Source organism: Gracilinanus agilis, chromosome 1 (genome assembly GCF_016433145.1).
Source record: "Gracilinanus agilis isolate LMUSP501 chromosome 1, AgileGrace, whole genome shotgun sequence".
In the NCBI taxonomy this organism is placed as follows: domain Eukaryota; kingdom Metazoa; phylum Chordata; class Mammalia; order Didelphimorphia; family Didelphidae; genus Gracilinanus; species Gracilinanus agilis.
The window spans coordinates 760,726,360-760,741,858 of record NC_058130.1 but is presented as its reverse complement, the minus strand read 5'-3'; positions in this window follow the sequence as shown (position 1 = coordinate 760,741,858).

Below are 15,499 nucleotides of genomic sequence, written 5' to 3'. Positions count from 1 at the left end.
AAGCCAGTCTAGATGTGTGTGCATGTGTGTGCTGTCCTATCTTGTCCTCAAATTCACACTCTGGGGAATATTCATTTCATATTTCCAATTGTCTCATTATATTATTTATTTGTATTTCACCACACAGCCTGATGAATGAGGAAAGGCAAGGTTGCTTGACAAATATGGAAACTGAGGCTAAAGGGAGAGTGTTATATATTTAAGAGAATGCTTTAAAAAAAAAATGATTCCTGACACCATATTTAGGGCTATTTACACTACACTACTCCTAATCTCTCTCTCAGAAGGAAAGAAATAATATAGCCAGGGAATTCTGCCCAGAATGTCTGTTCCTAAACACCACTGCCACCTTCCACGAGCAGACATTTCTCTCCTGAGATCTTCATGTCTTCCAGACAGACGATAGCAATACGGTCTTCGGCATAAACACTGCTTTCCTTGGCAGTGCTATTTACAGTAGTGCTCTCTTCTATGAGCTTGGTATGTCCCAAAATAATACTCTTTTTTATAGTAATATTGTATTTGCTAAATATTTTTACTTTCCATAAAAACTTTGTCATAGCTCTTCAGATCACTGATTTATTGATTCAGAAAGTGTTAATTAAACATCTACTCTCTGCAAGCACCATTGTAGGTTCTATAGAGTCCTCTGCCCTCCGGGTCTTAATAATAATACAATTTTGGTAAATAATAACTGATATTTATGTAGCATTTTTAAGCCACTGGATAGTTTTATACTTTTTAAATACATTTTTATAAATTTTATACATTATATACATTATTTTATAGTTTTATAGTTTTAATACATTTTTATACATTATTATATACATTATATACATTATTTTATAGTTTTATACTTTTCAATACATTTTTATACATTCTTATGTACATCATATATATTTTATACTTTTAAAATACATTATTATATACATTATTTTATACTTTTATACTTTAAAATTTTTATGCATTATTATATATATTATTTTATACATTATTATACAGTTTTATACATTAATCAATTACTATATATTTATTATTTTAAAAAACCACAAACTTCCATCTTAGAAACAATACTATGTATTAGTTCTAAGGCAGAAGAGTGGTAAGGGCTAGGCAATGGGGGTGAAGTGACTTGCCCAGGGTCACACAGCTGGGAAGTGTCTGAGGCCAGACTTGAATCTGCGACCTCCCATTTTCAGACCTAACTCTTCATCCCCTGAGCCACATTTAAACACTTACTATTTTCCAGTCACTCTGCTGGTTGTTGGGTGTACAAAGACAAAAATGAAACAAACACTGCTCTCAGGGAGCTTACATTTTATTGGAGATCACAACTTTTTTTTTTTTTTAAACCCTTACCTTCTGTTTTAGAATCTATCAGTAAGGGTTAGGCAATTCAGGTTAAGTGACTTGTCTAGGGTCACACAGTTAGGAAGTGACTGAGGCCATATTTGAACCCAGGATCTCCTGTCTCCAGGCCTGTCTATTCATTGAGCCACTTAGCTGCCCTAGATCACATCTTTTCTTTTTCTTTTTCTTTTTTTAAACCCTTAACTTCTGTGTATTGGCTCCTAGGTGGAAGAGTGGTAAGGGTGGGCAATGGGGGTCAAGTGACTTGCCCAGGGTCACACAGCTGGGAAGTGTCTGAGGCCAGATTTGAACCTAGGACTTCCCGTCTCTAGGTCTGACTCTCAATCCACTGAGCTACCCAGCTGCCCTGATCACATCTTTTAATAAGCATATGCAATTTAATAAAGTACAAGGCGTTTTGGTGGAATGTAGGAACTGGGGATTAAGAAAAGGTCCCAGGCTCATAACAAGTCTGGGAAGCAGAAACTATACCTATTATTAATTCCATTCAGTCAAGGAGAAACCTGAGGCTTAGAGAGCTCCTGGTCCAAGGCCACATAGCCAGTAATTACCAGGAAAAATATTTAAACAAAAAAATCTTCCTGATTGCAATTTGCCTAAGTTGCCTGTCTATAAGATAGTCATCTTCCCAAATAACACTCTCTTGAACAAACACGGCCTTCCATAATATGACGATAAGTCCATGTCCTTTCATTGCCAGATTCTTCCACTGTTACCCTTTTGTAGTTTTATTCTCTTCCAAATTATTACCATGAAAATATCACTTTCTACAATAATACTGCCTCCCTTTCCCCCCAGCCCTGTCTATATTTCTTCCAGGGAGACAGGAGTCCTTCACTGAGGATGTGCTACTTTTTTTTTTCCCCATTTAGGAGAAGGATTTGGGGCCTGGGGTTCCAGGGCTACGATCCCACCAGGCAAGGGCAGAGATAACTTCAGACTCCCAGCTCTCTGGAACTGGTACTGAAGTGGGGGTGGGGAAGAGGAAGTGAGAAACTGAGGCTGGTGGCTGTCAGGGAATGACCAGGATGTTTGCCCAGGTATCCCTCGTTACTAATTCTTCGAAATGTGAAAATGGCCGATGGCGATGCACCAATGATCTCAAGTCCATTTGACCAATTAGAATCCCGGGATAAAAGGGGGATGGTGCTATTTGCTCTCCCTCTCTTAAAGGGTGATAAGAAAAGACTCTGCAAACTGTAAAGTAGACGTATGAGCTATTGGCATTATTACTGCTAAAATGATCATCATCTGTAAAATGGGAGCAATCACTTGTGCTGGTGTGAAGATCAAATGAAATCCAAGAAGGGACTTTGGGAAACAACAAAGCGCTACAAGGCGGAAAGGCCTCTTTGTTATTGACACCCTCGTTGTCATCATTTCCCCTTGTTATCGCTGTTTTGATTGATCTTGTTGCAACCTTTGTTTCTACTGTGGCGTTTTGGAAGGGTTGCTGCTTTCCATTCTAAGCACCCCCTGCTTCCGGAAGCTTTGCCCGCCTGAGAGGGACAATTCAACCCCGAGGACAGCCCGCCTTCTACCGAAGCAAGAGCACAGCCAGGCAACCCGATCTAGATATTCTCAGCCATTTGCTTAGGGAACCGCAAGCTGTGACCATTGTGTCCAGCAGAGAAACACCAGTTTCTAGGATAACAGGGCCTTCGAATGCAATACGTTGGGACTCTGGGTTGGTTTGGCTTCATTTGACTTTATTTCTCTGAGCCCCGATTTCTCACGTGCGAAGTAAGAACCATAATTGTGAGCCCAATGGAATAATGACCAAATGAGATCATGGATGTGCAAGGGCAGGCTGGGCAAATACTTCTTATGTTTGAGGAGTATCTTTTGCAGTTTCAGGTCTGAGACAATGACCGAATCCTCTTCGGGAACAGTTTATTTTATTTTATTTTTATTATTTATTTATTTGTTTATTCATTCATTCGTTCATTTATCTATCTATCTGTCTGTCTGTCTGTCTATTTGTTTAGTTAGTTGTTTTTTAAAAAAACCCTTGTACTTCGGTGTATTGTCTCATAGGTGGAAGATTGGTAAGGGTGGGCAATGGGGGTCAAGTGACTTGCCCAGGGTCACACAGCTGGGAAGTGGCTGAGGCTGGATTTGAGCCTAGGACCTCCCGTCTCTAGGCCTGACTCTCAATCCACTGAGCTACCCAGCTGCCCCTAGTTAGTTGTTTTACCCCTTAACTTCTGTGTTTTGGCTCCTAGGTGGAAGAGTGGTAAGGGTGGGCAATGGGGGGCAAGTGACTTGCCCAGGGTCACACAGCTGGGGAGTGTCTAAGGCCAGATTTGAACCTAGGACCTCCCGTCTCTAGGCCTGGCTCTCAATCCACTGAGCTACCCAGCTGCCCCCCAGTTATTTTATTTTTTTTATTTTATTTTATTTTTAAATTCTTACCTTCCGTCAATACTGTGTATTGGCTCCAAGGCAGAAGTGGTAAGGACTAGGCAATGGGGGTTAAGTGACTTGTCCAGGGTCACACAGCTAGGAAGTGTCTGAGGACAGAGTTGAACCTAGGACGGGCTCTAGGTCTGGCTCTCAATCCACTGAGCTACCCAGCTGCCCCCAGGGAACAGTTATTTTAATATTATCTCCTTGCCTTTTTTTCCCCTCCGAAATTCATAGAGATAATATTTTGAGGGCAAGTGAATATCCCAGTATTCTTTTCTACTTAATAATGCATTATTTTTTTTATTTTTTATTTTTTTAATTTTAAACCCTTAACTTCTGTGTATTGACTTATAGGTGGAAGAGTGGTAAGGGTGAGCAATGGGGGTCAAGTGACTTGCCCAGGGTCACACAGCTGGGAAGTGTCTGAGGCCGGATTTGAACCTAGGATTAATAATGCATTATTAATAGGCCAGGTGATTTCATTGAGTCTGAAAACTTCCGTTGGGGAAACTTCTTTTACCCACAGAAGTAACTAATGTTTCTAAGAGAGTTGCCTCCGGATATCAAGGGGCTAAGCGATTTGCCCGTGGTCACACAACAGCGATCAGAGACAAACCTTGAACCCCGGCTCCCGAATTCTGAGGCCCACACTGTATTTATTTAAATGCCTCTCTTCATTTATTTAAAAATAACCGACCCCAGGGCGAGCCGCCTTTTTGTAGATTCTCTGGCTTCTGTGCCTTCGTGGCTGTGTATAATAGAGTTGTCCCGATTTAAAATGATTACTACCGTGAAGTCTTTCTATTCTTAGAACAGAAATAAAGCTATGACAGCGGTGTGTGACGTTAAGAGCTCTAAATTTGGAGTCTGGGAACCTGGATTCGAATCTTGACCTTTTCACTTACTAGTTGCGTGACACCTATATTACAAGTCTTTTTTTACTTTCCTCCAGGAATTCCTCCCCTGCAAAATGAAGCGATTTGTTCGGGTTGGCCTCTGAGGTTCCTTAGAGACCTTAACTTTTCGATCCTAGGAACAGTGGAACAATAGAGGTCCTGAAGTCTCGGGAGGTGATGGTTTGGGTCACCAGGGAGATGTGGGCTGGGGGCAAGGCTGAGTTCGTCCACCGGTCCCACCGCTCCGGGAGTGTCCGAGTATCCCCCGTATTCCACGGACAGAATCCGAAAAGGGCTCGCCTAGCAGGCAGTTCTGCCGCCCCTAAAGTGACCTGGCGCCTGTTTTTCTCGGCCGGACTGCTCTAGGCTATCAGAAAGAAGTGCTAGCCAGGCCTGGGGACCCATAGAGGGCCCGAGACACCGCCAGGACGTTGGCTGGAGGAGAATGATTCTGAGAAAAATTAGAGGTCTCGACCGGGCAATTCTTTCGCTGACTGATTCTTTCAGGATGGGGGCCTCCGTGCTCCCCCTTGCCCTCTCCAGTCCCCCTTCAAGGGCATTAACAGAACTTTTCTGACGGGTCGCTAGAGAGTGAGGCTCCCTCCCTCCCTCCCGCCGGCCCGCCTGCCTCCCTCTGCAGCCCACCCCTTCTCTCCTAGTCGGGGCCGGACGCTCCCTTATCTCTTTCCCCTCCTGTTCTCCCCACGGAAGGGCTGATGCCCGGAGATAGAGCCGTGGCCAACGCACCGACAAGCCGACGCTCAGTCTCGGCAGCTCCAGATTAGGGCTCGGAGAGTATTCAGAGGAGCCGAGGCTCTAGAGGGACCCCAGAGGTCATCTGATCCAACTCATTCCTTTGAACGAAGAAACTGAGGCCTAAGGAAATGAAGTGAAACCACTTGCTCAGTGTCGTAGAGAGTAAAATTACATTAACAAGGCACTTCAGAGATTGTCTAGTCCCAGAGTTCTTAACCTGCGAAAGCAGAGATTTCAGGGAGTCCTAGAATTTGAAGGGGGGAAAGTGACTTCTTTATTTTCCCTGAGCTCTAGCTCAAATCGAACGTTTCCTTCAATTACTTAAAAACATGGGCTGCCAGAGAGACTTGGAGTACAAAGAAGGTTAGGAACCTCGCGTCTAGACCTCCCTCTTGGTTTTACAAATGGGGAAAACCCAGGCGCACAAAGGAGAAAAGGGCTTGCCCGAAATTAGGCAGAGAGTTAGCCGATGAGGCGGGATCCAAAGCCTGGAAAAAGCTTCAGGACCTTATGGGCGCTGCGGGCCTGGCGTGGGGCCTGACGAAGGCTGCCCGCTCGGGAGCCGCTAAACTGTTGGGATTTTCGGGGTTCCTTCTTTGGTCTTAACTCCCCAGAATATCCAGGTCCAACAGAGAGCGTTTGATAGTCGCTCTCCTCTCTTCATTTGGTGCTGTGAGAGTTTAGGGAGGGGAAGATGGGCGGAGGAGGGATATCATAAAACGCCGGGTTTAACGCGTCATTCGAATTTTAACCTGCGTCCTTGTCCCGGCCTCTGGACCCTGAATGGAGCCTGAGTTCCGGGGATCACAATGGGCAGGGCAAGTCGAGAAGGGAAGGATGGGCTGTAGATGCCCACACTGGCTCCTCATCCTACCGTGAACTCTATCTTAGGTGCTTGCTTGTGTATCTTTGGAGCGTGGGACGTTACGCTAGGGGGAAAAGTACCTCAGCCCTCGTCTAGTTCAACGTTTGTCGTTTCCAAAGAGAAGGAAACTGAGGCCCAGAGAGGCTAAAAGGATTTGCCGGAGGTGAGTCACACAGCTACTAAGTGACACTCGAATCCTCTCGATTCCAAATTTAGGGACCTTCCCACTCCACTCTGCTTCCTCGTCCTATTCCACGTTCTTATCGGTTGGGCGAGGAGAAATTCGGGCCCGGGGGAGATGGGGACCAGCAGTCCCGGAGCTAGGGAGAAAGCGACTTCCTGAGCCCCGGGGGCTTTCAGTTCCCGGCTTCTTGAAATTGCATCCCTCCCAAAATTGGCGAGGGGGGGGGTGGGGGGCAGGAGCAGAAAGAAGAACCTTGGGGCCCGACTGCAGCCTCTCTGGGGTTCTGAGCCCAAGCCTCCATCCCAACTCAATTCTCTGCCCTCCTTAGCCATTTTGGGGGGCTAGGCAGAACCCTTGGCGCTTCCACAGCAGGATTTTGCTGTGTCTGCGCGGCCTTCCGGCTTCTTCTAGTGATTATTAGCGGCAACTACCAGCTGGCTCGGCCTGGCATCTCCCGGCAGACTCTTGAGGGAGTCTCGCGCGCGGAATATCCGCTAATCCACCCACCTACGCTACAACCTTCGATCCCAGAGGGTGGCGTTCTCGCGTCCCGGAGGCAAGGAGGGGTTAGTCTGATCCCTGAAGCCGGTGCATCCTCCTTCTCACTCCTATCTGCCTTCCCTCCTACCCCTCTTCTAACCCATCTCAGTTTTTTGGAGTTCTAATTCCCTTCCGCGGTCCAGGGAAAAGCGCCATCAAACGTTTAGGGAAAGAAGTTTCTAATCGGTCCTTATCTTCCTCCTCCTCTTCTTCATCATTTGGCCTGCAGACTGGGCCAGAAGAAGAAAATCCAAGGCAGGGGAACCCAGAAGTCCTAAGAAGTGCGAATAAGCATATGTTGTCCCTAGAAAGGGCATGGGAGGACGCAGACATACGGAGAGGGTCTGACTCCCCCAGGTTTCACGTACAGCCTCGCCGAGCCCGGGCCGAAAAGTGAGTTGGAGGAAGTTTAATTGTTTAATTCGCTCAGCAACAGGACAATTTATTTTTTTTTAATGGAGGGAGGAGGCGCTCGGGAAAGAGGAGACAGTTCTTGTCTCCTAGTTGGGAAATAGAGAAAGAGGAAGATGAGAAAAGAGAAAGCAGCCAGAAAAGAAAGTAAGTAAAAGAGTGAAACAACGGAGGGAAGAGCGACAGAAAGAGAAAGAAAGGAAATATACAATGGCAAAAGAATGAAGAAGAAGGATTGAAAAATGGAAAGAAAGATGAAGATAGGGAAAGAGAAGGAGAAAAAAGAAATGTAAAAGGGGGAAAGAAAGGGAAAGAGAAGAAAGGAAGGGGCCGCGAAAGAGAGGTCCCGAAGGGGAAAGATGCAGAAGAAAGGAAAAGGGCAAAAAGAGAGGAAAGGAGGGCAAAAGAAAGAGAAGGAAGAAAAAAGAAAGATGGAAAGAGATAAACATAGATAGAGAGAGACAAAGGGGGAATAAGAGTCCTAGTCAAGAGTGAAGAAAGCAGAGAACTCGTGAAAGACTTTCTTGGGAAAGGGGTGAAAAAAGGCGATTAATAAGGAGACAAGGGGCGGGCCTGTTCAGGAAGCAGCCTGGATAATTTTTCTGAACTTTTCTACTCAGCCCTTATAGTCGATCTCAGTCGGACTTGGCTGTTCCAAAGCAGGACTGGAGGCTGGAGACCCAATTTTCTGGGTCTGGGGAAGGAGAGCGCGGGTGTGGAGCCCAAGGCCTTGCGTTTCCAGAATGAGCTGGAAGGACAGGCCATCGTTTGCCCATTTCGAATAAGCTTTGAAAAGGGCGGAGGTGGAAGCCGTGGTAAAGGGGGAAGTGAATCTGCTGCTCTCCGTGGCCTTTGGGTTCTTTTTAGAATGCGGCTCCGAGACAGGGAGAGTTGTCTTAGGGAGATCTACTGGGAAGACTGAGGGGTCCCCAGAGCAGAGAGGGTTTTCTGTCCTACGGCTAGAGCTGGAGAGGTTAGAGAAGGAGAAAGAAAAAAGCCTCCCAGTGTGTTGAAGCTGTTGGCTTCGCGTCCCATTTCTCTACTATCCCAACTTCCTAGAGGTAGAAGTCGGATTTTCCCACCAATCAGACTCGGTGCCCCCTTGGAAGAATCTAAGGTCTGTTCCTACCCAATGCCCTGGGTCGTCCCAGAACCTCAGAAGGACCCTCCGTCGTCTTCGTTGCCCAAGGCTGGGAGGCCTGATGGAATGCTGCTCTCAGTGGGGAGAGAGATTGCTGATTCGGGAGACGGAGTGGAAAAAGTAAAATCCGTTTGGCAGGTGAGAAAAGGGGAAAGCAGGAGAAAACTTGAGCCGAGGGCGCCGCCTGAGCTCTTCCACTCCGGCCCATTCCCAGGGAGTTCTCCTCCAGGGCCCAGAGCCCACCGCGTCTGCGGGGCAAGCGGGGAGCAAGCTAAGTCACCCAAAGCGACTCCAACCCAAGCGGCCAGGATCCGTCCGTGTTGGAGATTGTCCGGGCTCTCCCTCTCCCTTTGCCTGTTCTGCAGCTGCTCCTTGGGGAGGAGAAGGGAAGCGGGATTGGAGTAGGGGGTAGATAGATTAAGCACCCCGACAGCTGAGGAAATCTACTTGTCACAAGTCCGGAGCCTCGGAAGGCTCCCACGCTCTCCTGTCCAGAGAACTCACCCTTTGTGGAGGTCCCCAATCTGATCCTCCCTCCGCCAGGCTGCAGGGGGAGGTTCCCCTATCTTTCCTCCTCTGCTTGCGTAGAAGAAAGGCCTTGTTCAGCCACCGAGCTAGGAGCAAGGAAAAAAGAGAAAGCATTATGGGTATGGTTAATACTCCTAATAACAGCCGCGATCATAAACCCCACAGCGCACTCAGGCAGCACTGGAGGCGCACCCCGCTGGAAAGTGTCTTCGGTGCCAGACACCCCCCTTTCTACCTCTCCCCCTCCCCCAAACTCTAGCCTCCTGCATTTGCGCCCCTTTTTGAGGTGGAGAGATAAGTCAAGGAAAACCGTGAGATTCAGTTTGTCTTGGCAGGAAGACATCTGGGTGACTTTAGTCTTTGTCTCTCTCTCTCTCTCTCTCTCTCTCTCTCTCTCTCTCTCTCTCTCTCCCCTTTTCTCCCCCTCTCTCCCCTCTCCCTCCGTTCTCAGGCCTCCTGAGATCCTTGCCAGCTCTCAAGTTATCATTTACTATATATAGCTGAAGAGAGGTGTCTCCACATTCATTTGACAAGTTTTCCTGCTTGTAATAATAACTCCCAAAAATAAAAGCTCCCTTACCCTACCATTGGGCTACCAGAAACTCCTTCCCACAGCCGGGACTTTGATATTCTCTTCAGCTAGAAACGGAGCTGGGTAGCAGATTCCCTCCTTACCCCGGCCCAAGGCACCTCCCTCTCTCCCTCTCCCTCTCCCTCTCCCTCTCTCTCTCTCCTTCCCTTCCCCTTCCAAGACACATACCCAGTTTGTGCTTGGCGGGGCGTGTTTGCCACCCCATCCTGGCAGTGGTCTCTATATGCAAATATATGTATATTTCTTGAAATTGATTTTTGAAACCCTTTTCCGGCTCGGCTTGCATGCGGGGAGCTCCCATCTCTGACTGATAGAAAAAGACAAATAAGAAATTGACCTTCCATTGCAGCGCCAGTCAACCATGACAGCGGGACCAGTTGCGTGACTGGTGACGTCTCTGAGTCCTATAGGTGCAGGGGCTGGTGAGATAGTAGGTATGGCCTTGTTCTCTCTTTATTTTATTGGGGTATGGCTGGTAATAAACAGTAATATTTAATTTGTCCGAGACCACAAATCGACTTCTAGCTGGGAGGCTCTTCGCCTTGAGAGACCCCCGTTCCAAAGTGGCCTTTTGATTCTTTTCCAATCTCTTCCCCGACTTGAAGGCAATCCTCGGAGCTGGCTGCCATCCCCCGCTGCTCCTGAAGGCCTTGGGAAGAAGGAGAGTTGGGAGTTCCGGAGGTGAGTGTTGTCCTTTCCCTGGAAGTCTCTGATCCGACGGAAGGAGCTTCTCCTGGCAAGTGCGATTCGCCCGAGGCACGAGTCTACAGAACCTCGGCTCCCCGCCTCCCCTCCGCGCTTCTGTATTCTCATTCACTGGGGCCGCTTTCCCGCTTCCCAATTAGAATCGATTTCCCGGGGTTTGGGTGCGGAGATGTTAGGCTGCGCGAGAGAATTTTTTTTTTTTTTTCAAAATGGTTTTTCGCGTTTTGAGGACCCGGATTGCATTTGTGCGGGGAATTGGATGTCTCTGATCGCTCTGGGGGCTCGGCCTCTCTAGAATGCAAAGCGGGGGGACGGCCGGGACGCCCCAGTTTGTTCCTCCACTAAAGGGGCGCTCTCGGGATAGATTTCCTCCGCCTCCCCTAAAGAGTCGAGAAGGTTCAGGGCTGTCTTTTCTCTTGTGCTTTTTTCCCCTCTAAGAGGGGATATTCTGAACACACACACACACACACACACACACACACACACACACACACACACACACTTCAGAGGTTTTATTTCGCCTTTTCCTGGGTTTGCTTTTGTTTGGGGCTCTTCCCTGTGGCACTGCCATGTACCAGCCTTAATCTCGCTTCCGGCAACTGGCAGAACTAAGGGGTCGCTCAAAGCAAACAACTGGATTTTGCAACTTTTCTAACAATTATCGAAGCAAAGCAAAATCCCACTCGGGCGCCGCTTCAAAGCCCCGGGGGAAACTTTCATCCTCGCCTCAGCGACCTGGGCACTGAGGATCTCCAAGTTCTAGGGCTCTGGGACCACCTTTAAATGGGAAGGAGGAGGGCGGGTTGCGGGTCACTGACGGATTGCACCCCTGCTTGTCCCGGGGAACCCTGCACGTTTGCCCCGCGTCGTCGACTTCCCAGGGTTCTAAGCCAGCCCAGGAAACCCGGCTGCTGGGGCTCCCGGAGCCAGATCCAGCCCGCTGTTCCGGCCGGGCCCAAGCAAAGGAACCCGGTGAAGAGAAGAAAGCGAAAAATCCAGGGCGAAAGGGCGAGGCCTCTGACATTTATTCCAAGTCTTATCAAAAATACGTCCTCCAATCTGTTTCTCTTCAGACGGGAGAATGCGACAGACCGTCTGTTTACCCTTCTCTTGACCTATTCAACTTTACCCTCAAAATAATACATTTTAAAAGAGGGGGGGGGACCGGGAGAGGAGCGAAACCTAGATGAAAACAAACTCCAGCCTACGATGACGGTTTGATTATTTTAATATAACCGGGCGCTGAGTTTTGTATACACTGTATCTCTGAGTGAAGTCCTCAGGGCGTCCCTGCGGCCAGGGTTGCGGGGAAAAGGAGGGGTGGCCAAATCTATTTTTGCCCCTTTGATCTTTCGGAGGATCCCGGGCTTCTACACATCTTTCTGAAATAGGGGCGGGAGAGGGTGGAGGTGGGGGTGGGTGGGATGGAGGCGATGGAGCCGAGACGCGTCGTTTTGGCCCAGCTCTGGGCATCCCTTTTATCCTGGCTGCCCCGGGGTCAGGGCTAGCTTGCCGAGGTCACAATTGGAAATATTCGTGAGGCTGCGAATGCAAATGTGTGTGTGTGTGTGTGTGTGTGTGTGTGTGTGTGTGGTGCCGGTCCGAGACTATTCTGCTTGTGATCTTAATGTCCTCGATGGTTTCCAGGCAGAAGAAAGTGGGGTTTGTAATGCTTTCAGGATTTAACCTTTGCCTCTCCGAGTTGGGGGAGAGGGATGGAGTAGGGAGCAGGAGAGAAGTTGGGGGCTGGGTTTGTGGCGGATGGTCTGTTTGCGTTCGAGAAAAATCAGATGGTAAGAGAAGGAGAGGGAGAGAGAGAGAGAGAGAGAGAGAGAGAGAGAGAGAGAGAGAGAGAGAGAGAGACAGAGAGAGAAGAAAGGAGAGAGAGAGAAAGACAGAGACAGAGAGAGACAGAGACAGACACACACACAGAGACAGAGAAAGAGAGAGAGAGAGAAAGAGACAGAGAGAGAAGAAAGGAGAGAGAAAGACAGAGAGAGAGAGACAGAGAGAGACAGACACACACACACAGAGACAGAGAGACAGAGAGAGAAGAAAGGAGACAGAGAGACAGACAGAGAAAGACAGAGAGACAGACAGCGACAGACAGAGAGAGAGAGAGAGGGAGGGAGAGAGAGAGGGAGGGAGGGAGAGAGAGAAAGAGAGAGAGAGAGAGAGAGAGAGAGAGAGAGAGAGAGAGAGAGAGCAGAGAGAAGCGGAATCACTCTTGGTTAGGCAGGAGATCACAGCTCTACAGAGGAATTGAGGCAGCCCCATACCATCACAGCCTCCATCGGCTTCAGTTTTCTTCAGCTCACACGGCTCTCTGGAGACAGAGAAAGAGGGAGAGGAGTGAGACATCCCCACATGTACTCCAGGATCTGAAAGCTACTCGGAGCACCCACTCCCTCTGGAATTTCCCATCTTAACTTATGTCCTGGCTCCCCCCTCTCCCGACTTCTTGTTGAAGATGAGGACAGCTGAGATCTAGCTCATTTGGGACTTGATGTGTGGGAAGAGGACTGAGGCTGCCTCTAGTCTCCTAATCTGGTGCTCCTTGGAAGCCTTAGAAGTATTTAGAGTTTTGAGAGAGAGGGGAAGGAGGAGGGAGGAAGGGAAGGGGGTGGGGGAGAGAGAGAGAGAGAGAGAGAGAGAGAGAGAGAGAGAGAGAGAGAGAGAGAGAGAGAGAGAGAGAAAGGGGGTGGGGTGGGGACGCTGTTGTGGTTAGATTCGTGGGTGTAGCTTTTCTGGCTGAGTTTACTGCTAGCCTGATATAGCAAATCCACACGTAAATAAACAACGGGCCATGCCCGCGCCCCCGCCTCGGCGATCTCCCTGCTAAGAGGAGGAGAGGTGCTAAATGCACCGACTTCAACAAACAAGGTAATTATTGGGCCTTTCCCTCGGACCCTCTCCCTCCACCCCTTAACCCCGGGTCCGCCTGGCTGTGGGTCTGCCAGGGTTAGCTAGCGAGCCAGCTGGCTGGGGTCAGGCTGGGTGGGGTGAGAGCAAAGGAATTTCCCTGGTTTCTTTTCGTGCCGGATTGGGGGTGGGGGGCTCAGGGCTGATCCAGCAACCGAAGGGTGGAGAAGCCCAGTGAGACTGGGCCGGGGGATTCTGCCTTGCCTACAGGCTTGGGAAGCCAGGATGAGTCCCCATCACCCCTGCTGTCTTCTTCGTCTTCCCGCCCCCCCTCTCCAAACCTCTAATCTCTGTCCCTGGTGGAAACGGAGCACCGGACGAGGAAGCGGCTTGCTCGAGTGTGCCAGCCCGCACCAGATGCTGGCTTACCGCCGCGGCAGACCTCGGCCTGGTTCTGTCAAGCTTCATATCCTTCGCCCCTTCCTTCCCTGAGCTCCGGAGCAAATGGGGCTTGAGCTGATATCCGCCCCTCCCGCCAGCTCGCCCTCCTGCTGCCCTCGCCGCCGCCGCCGCCGCCGCCGCTGCGCTAAGACAGGGCTTTCTGAGGCCGAAGGGTGCGTGTGTTTGTTGTTGGTGAAGCCGCTGGAGCCGGTGGGAAGCAAGCCCGCAGCCCCAAGCCTTGACGCGGACTCGCTCTCCCCGCTAGCTTTCTCTCTTTCTCTCTCGGCTCTGGCCTTGCCTTCTTTACTCTCTGGTCTCTCTCCCTCTCCACGCTGGTCTTTCTTCTCTAGACTGACCTTTCCTCCCCTGATTTCTCCTTCGCCTCGCTGTTCTCTTCCTCTCCGGGTGGATCTCCCTCCTTCCCCCACTCTTCTCCAGGCTGCTCTCCTCGTTTCCCTGATATATATATATATATTTTCCACGCCGATCTCTCCCGCTCTGGGCCGAGATCTTTCTCCTCACTGATCCCACTCCCTCTCCCCGGCTGGCCTCCAGGCTGATCTCTCTCTCCCTCCGCTGATCGCCCCCTTTCTTCTCTCGCCTCTTCCTCTCCGGAGCGGGCTGCATTTCTTTTGTTCTGATCATTTCCCAAGCTTTCTGCGCCCTTCCAGCCCTTTCCCATCTGCCTTCCCTCTCCGTGGCCCTACCGTTCGCTGGATCGCTAGCTGCAGCTTCCCCGGCTCCCTCACGCGATAGCCAGGGCCCTCAGCTGAAGCCTAAGCCGAGGCTAGTCAGTGTCTGCGTATTGAGCAGCCCAAGGCTAAATGTCTTCGGAGATGGAGGTTATGGGTGGTGGCGTGAGCCGGGAGCGGCCCAGCTCCGCTGTCAGACGTCTTGGTTTCCGCATTTCCTGCAAATTCCTCGGATTTGGGTTAAGTTGGCCTTGTGATTTGGACCTGGCTTCCTTCCTTGCCCTCTTCAGACCCCCTCCATTTCTCCTGATCTTGAGAAAAGGACAGAGGATAATGGGAGGCCCTGGAAACTGCGGCATCCCGCAGGTTCCCTTCCAGCGGGCAGCGGTGGCCTTAGTTATCTTCGTCAAAATCGTCGCCTCGATCTGCTTGTTCTTATCTGCCTTGATGGAGGTTAGATAGAAACGGCCCTTGGGAAAGTGGCTCTCCCTGCGATTTTCCTTTGGTTCTGAACTCTCTTTCGACTGCTTCCCGGGTGGGTAAAATGACTGCTTTCCGGTGATATTCCCTGACTATTCGAGAATGAATGAGAATGGCCTTCAGCCTCATCTTTCGCCTCGATGGAGTTGAGAATTTAGTTGTTATTCGTATGAATGTAACTAGGATTCCTTAGACTGAGACTCAATTCGTTTTTTGTTTTTTTTCCTCCTTATGCTACTGGGGTGGTTAGATTTGTTTTCCTAACCGGGCAGGGGAGGGATTCCAAGGCTTTCTTCTCCGCGGTGTTAGGAATTGGGGGTTAAAGAATAGAGCTACTTTCCATGTGCCTTATTCGTGCAGAGGACCATCCTCAGCCCTTCTGGGGACGGAGGGTACAGCTAGCTCCTTAGCCCTTAAGCCCCCAGGCCCTGCACTCGGAGTTGTTTTTCTGCAGCCATTCACTCCATTCAATTTGGAATCTCTGGGTCTGGAGCAGGCGAAATAGTGCACTGAGTCTGATTTCTTTTTTCTTTTCTTTCCCTTTCTTTTCTGTTTTCTTTTCCTTTTCCTTCCTTCCTTCCTTCCTTCCTTCCTTCCTTCCTTCCTTCCTTCCTTCCTTCCTTCCT